General features: G+C 37.2%; 1 protein-coding gene across 2 annotated transcripts in view; it reads left to right on the top strand.

Annotated features, from left to right (window-relative positions):
• The window catches only part of LOC106883263 (fibroblast growth factor receptor substrate 2), a 52,573-nt gene that overhangs the window by 1,677 nt on the left and 45,554 nt on the right, over positions 1–5,342 (top strand). The gene's annotated exons all lie outside the window — the stretch shown is intronic.

Raw genomic sequence — 5,342 nt, 5'->3', positions numbered from 1 at the left:
TATATATATATATATATATATATATATATATACACACACACATACAATATATAATACGAACGAATATATACACGTGTATTTATATCTATTTATATATACACAAGGCACATGTATGTATGTATGTATACACACATGTATATATGATACGATAGAATATACACACGCATATACACTCAGTGAAAATAAATAGATGTAAGAGTGTGTGAATGGTTCGGTGTGTGTTAGCAATTCTCAACATTTCCTTTTTAAATAATGGAACTTCGAATGTGGCAGCAGCAATGGGATTTAGATGATATTAGAAAAAAATTCTCTTCTCTCCAATTCTACCTTGGTCTACGTGATGTTATTTTATTTCAACAATTCATCAACAGTGCCCACCTCTACTTTATTTGTTTCCCCCCATCGTAAAGCCTCCTTCAATTATTATTTTTCGCCATACGAAAACTTTGTAGAATTCGGTCGATTCATCTTGACAGATTCTTTAACCGAACCGTTTTTATTATATTGGTTTGTTTGAAATGTAATAAAATAAACTACCCATTTATTTAATAAATAAGCCAACCCATTTCTTCAGCTTTCTTCCTAAGTTATATTTTTTCTACCCCTTCTCGTCTTCTCTCTCTGATAAGTCAGAAGGCACCGTGCTTCTACTAAAACTTCCATAATATTTCACCTCGGCACCAAAAATTCTACCTTCTGACTTCACCCCTAAACATTTTGACAATAAATACGTTCGAAAGTCAACGTTTTAGAGGGGAATTTTCTCTTTAATTTGAAATCAAACTTAGGGTTACTTCTCGATGTTCTATCTTTAATTTCTCTAACTAAATTACTGTTGATTCTTTTTAAACTAATCTTGTTTACTCCAGCAGTTTTAATGATTTTTTGTTTTCTTCTTTTTAATTAAGTTGTTGATTCTGTTTATTATTTGGCAACTGTCACGTCTTGCATTCATTTATGTAAACATTCCAAACTATTAATTGCATTTAAATTTCATTCAAAAGCAATTAAACCTCATTGCATAAATCACTTTCTTTTTTATGACTGATTATAAAAAATAGAATGCAAATGAGAGGTGTCCACTGTAATTATAATTGTTTTTATTTTAATTTTTAGTAATCACATGTAAATACTTTCAAATTCATGTTCTTTCATCTATTTTTAAGCTATGATATTCCATGTTAATTGTTATTTTCATGGTGACCTTCGAAAGTGGTGTATTTTTTTAATGCCCCACATTTCAATTCCTCGTTTGCCTTTTTATCCTCGGTCAATAACTGGGGTTATTTATATACTGGGTTAGATTAATACAATTTCCCCATTCGTTTAAAGAATTTACCTTGATCCAAAGCAAAATATATTGCATTATCTGAAAAAGAACGTGTGTTTATTACATACAAGTGCACACATGTGCGTGTTTGATATATATATGTGTATACATGTACGTGTGTGTGTATGCATGTACTATGTGTGTATAATGTATGTGTGTATATGTTCGTGTATGTACACATTTTCTTTTTCTTGTTGAAGTTTTTTGTCTATTTTGACTGATCAACTCCATCTTATTAATATGAACTATTTCTATCTATAAAACTGTCAGTGCTATCTTCATCTTTGTGCAAGCATCCACTCTTTGTATCTTGCAGATTTTTATTGTCCCAGATCTGATGATGATCATCTGTTAATGTACGAATTATGTAAGCTAGCTTCATTTCATAGGAATCTTTTGTTCGGCCATTCTTTGATCCGGGCGGGTTGGTACACATCCTGTTACTCCAATAATAATGGGTATCAAGTGTATTATAGCTACAGGATTCACAAATTCCTTTTCATAGATGTCCATTGATGTCTTCTTTCTCCTGTATTCTTCCCTTTAATGTGAAGTGGGGAACTAGCTTCCACAACAGACCATGTTTTTTGTGGCCCCGTTTGGTTTCATTTTAATATGGTGGCTGTTTATTTTAAATTCTACCATTAATCTTTTAATCGATCCATCGATCTCAATGTGTTCGTTCTTGTTGGTTATCTTTTTATTTCTAATATTATCTTAGATTGCCCTATCATATCATATACTTCATCCGAAGGTAATATCTCGAGGGGACATTCTCTTTGAATTTGGCATTGATCTAAACAGTTTCGGTTTGGCATAACCTACATTTGTTGTCAGCTGATGATTTTTTTGTCTTTTTTGTAGAAGAAAATACATGCTTTGGGATTCTTACTCTTGTATTTCATGGTGATAACCTACAAGACATATTATAATCTAGTCTCTCCTTCAATCTAGTTTTATTTTAAATTTGGTTTATTCCGTCCCATGGTCTGTGTTATTTGTTTCAATTTCCATTAAAATCTTCTCAACGACTAGTGGGTGTTGTATTAGGCAAGATTTCCTACGATTCTTGAGAGATATAAGAACCTATTTGTTTTTATTCTATATTTCTTATATAGTTCCATTAGTTCCCCTAATGAGTTTTTTCAATTTTCGGTTTTATTAACTTGAACGATAGATGATGAGTCTTTTTTTTTCTGTTGGAGATGTTGCTGTGTCTGTAAATGTGTGTATATTTACATGTGTGCATACATCTGTATGTATACGTACAGATGTATGGTGCAAGAAGTTCACTTTGCAATGTAGGATTTGATTCCACTGCACGGCGCTTTTGGCGTTTGTCTTTCACTATAGACTTACATAAGAACCAAACCTTATGAATAAAAAAGCAGGTTGACAGAAACTGACCTGTAGCTCTTTGTGAAAATTTGTCTCTCTCTCTCTCTCTCTCTCTCTCTTGTTTTAAGACAACCCATCCTTGTCAGATACTGTGTTATGCTGATTGCGTGAGTAAGGGCAACATCAAGTAGAAACCATGTCAGAACTGACATTGGGGCAAGAAGCAGTCCTTCAGCTCATCAGGTCCTCGTTAAATTGTCCAAGTCATGCAAATATGAAACATGGATGTTAAATGAGGGTAATGAATACTCGACCACATGCTCTCTAATTCAGTGAGAAAGGAGCACCTGAAAGGTTGCACCTGAAAGGAAGCACTTGAAAGGGACCACCTGAAAGGGAGCACCTGAATGTTCACTGACAAAACTGACTGAGATCTTTTTACCTTACATTTATGCATGTACACATACATAAATGTATGCTCTCCAATATCCTTCCCCCCAAACCTGAGAGACCTACATGAGGTGGATGTAGGTGTCTTCAAAACAGAACTTGATCTCCTTTCAAGAGTTCTGGATGAACCCACCTTGCAGCAGGAGGAAACACAGATGAGGGCAGCTGCATCAAACCCCCTCATTCACCAAATGCCACATATGGAGAGGAGGTTTCAAGTAGTGAAGGTGTAGCAAAGCTAATGGTGGTGTCCCAGCATGACCACAGCTCTTGGCCTGAAATTAATAAAAAAGAAGTAAAGCAAATATGTGTGTTCACATATGTATCGCTTAGCTGTGTGGTTAAGAAGTCTGCTTTGTAACTACATGGTTCTCGGTTCAGTCCCACTGCATGGCATCTTGCAAAAGTATCTTCTATTATAGCCCTGGGCCAACCAATACCTTGTGAATTTTGTAGTTGGATACAGCGAGGAAGCCCATTGTGCATGTATGTCTGTATCTTTTTGTTTGTAGTGTTTGTCACCTACTACCACTTGAAAACTGGTGATGGTTTGTTTATGTCCCTGTAACTTAGAAGTTCAGCAAAAGAGATTGATAGTACAAATATTAAATTAGGGTGCATGGACTACTGTCTTTGAGAGTTATTAATGTTAAAACAAACATTCTGCAAGGCAAAGCCCCTACATGGCAGCAGTTGTGCGACTGAAACGAGTAAAAAGCAGATATGTATGCACACTTCTTGCTTACAGATTAGCATATGTGTGTGTGTTTATCTAGGAAATAAACCAGACATGTTTTGCTGAATAAATAATAAAATCCTTTATTTTATGATGTTCGAACTTTCGGCCTCACAGCGATGACTAGCGATATGCTGTACTTGAGAAGATCCATTAAGCCAAGTGAAATTGTGGTCGTGGCTGATGCTAGTGTCATGTAACTGGCACCTGTGCCAGTGGCATGTAAAAAACACCCTTTGAGTATTGGGCCTCACAGAGGCAAAATTGCCAATTGCATGTGAAAAACTCCTGAATGTTGGTCCTCACGGTGGCAATGATAAATGACTGAGACCTTTGGTATTAAGTTGTGCTTGAGAAGACCCATCAAACCAGGTAAAGTCGTAGCCGTGGCAGATAATGGTGTCATGCAAATGGCACCTGTGCCGGTGGCACATAAAAGCACTTGGATGTTAGGAAGGGCATCCAGCCATAGAAGCCATGCCAAATCAGCCTTCCAGCTGGCCAGCCCTGGTCAAACGGTCCAACCCATGCCAGCATGGACAACGGACACTAAATGATGATGATGATGATGATGATGAAACACAGATTCATCATCATCATTCAACGTCTGTTTTCCATGCTGGCATGGGTTGGACAGTTTGACAGCAGTTCTCAAGCCGGAGAACTGCATTAGACTCCAGTTGTATGTTTTGGCATGGTTTCTATGGCTGGATACCCTTCCTAACAGCAACCATTTTACAGAGCGTACTGGGTGCTATTTAGTTGGCGCCAGCGGAAGTACTTCTTACATGGTGCCATCATGGGTGCTTTTTGGGAGAATATATTCTGTAGCATTCTCACTGTAATGCGAGAGAGCCATGGAGATCAATAGCAGTAAGGCAATTGATGGGAGCAATTGCAAGAAAACCACCTCCCTACATATGCAGCACACAATGCACAGGGACCTGTTGGCTGTCAGGTCCTTTTACATCAAGATGAAAACAGGGTCCACAGCCACCATTGGCCAAGTTTATACATCTCTTGATTAGGATTGCTGTGAGATTTTAGAAAGCAGTTTCGAAAGATTATCATGAGGGACAGGCCAGTCCATGTGGTTAAGAAGCTTGCTTTAGAACCATGTGATTTGGGGTTCAGTCTCATTGTACAACACCTTGGACAAGTGTCTTCTGCTATAGCTCCTGGCTGACTAATGCATTGTGAGTGAATTTGATAGACAGAAACTGTGTGGAAGCCCATTATGTCTATGTGTATAAATATATACGTGTGTGTGTGTATATATATATATATATATATATATATATACTCTTTACTCTTGTTTCAGTCATTTGACTGTAGCCTTGCTGGAGCACCGCCTTTAGTCGAGCAAATCGACCCCAGGACTTATTCTCTGTAAGCCTAGTACTTATTCTATTGGTTTCTTTTGCCGAACCGCTAAGTTACGGGGTCGTAAACACACCAGCATCGATTGTCAAGTGATGTTGGGGGACA

This window comes from Octopus bimaculoides, chromosome 2, assembly GCF_001194135.2.
Source record: "Octopus bimaculoides isolate UCB-OBI-ISO-001 chromosome 2, ASM119413v2, whole genome shotgun sequence".
Lineage (NCBI taxonomy): Eukaryota > Metazoa > Mollusca > Cephalopoda > Octopoda > Octopodidae > Octopus > Octopus bimaculoides.
Note: the sequence above shows the minus strand (reverse complement) of the source record. Positions and strands in the feature narration are given on the sequence as shown.